A 518-nucleotide genomic window follows, 5' to 3' on the forward strand; every position below is an offset into this window, starting at 1 on the left:
CGGGGGGGGATGCGGTTAGGGTTTGGTTCGTTGGGGGGGGGGTTAGTTGTAGGCGGGTGGGCTGGCCTAGGCGGTGCCCTGGTGGGCCGAGGCCCATGGGAGGGGGGCTTTTGTCTTCTTCTTTTTTTCTTTGGTTTGTTATTCTTTTATCCATTTTCTCTTTACTGTTTTATTTTATTTTATATTTACTAAAGTTTTATAAAATATATAATTTGTTCCTAAAATAGTGTTACTACTTATGCTAATGCCACAATAACTTGGGCTCCCAAATAAATTAGTTTAATATTTTATATATTACAAAAAGCATTTGATTTTTGGTTATAGCTACTAATTTAATTAGTTTAGTGCATTTAAACATTTTATAAAAACTTGTTTTCTCCACCAATATATCTTGTGAATTATTTGTGAGAATAAGAATATTTTAGTTTTGACCTTTTGAAAACTTTTGTTGTTTGCCATATTTCTAAATTTGAATTTGAATCAGTTTTTGAACTAACACGAGATTAGCAACAGAAATC

This window comes from Triticum dicoccoides, chromosome 4A, assembly GCF_002162155.2.
Source record: "Triticum dicoccoides isolate Atlit2015 ecotype Zavitan chromosome 4A, WEW_v2.0, whole genome shotgun sequence".
In the NCBI taxonomy this organism is placed as follows: domain Eukaryota; kingdom Viridiplantae; phylum Streptophyta; class Magnoliopsida; order Poales; family Poaceae; genus Triticum; species Triticum dicoccoides.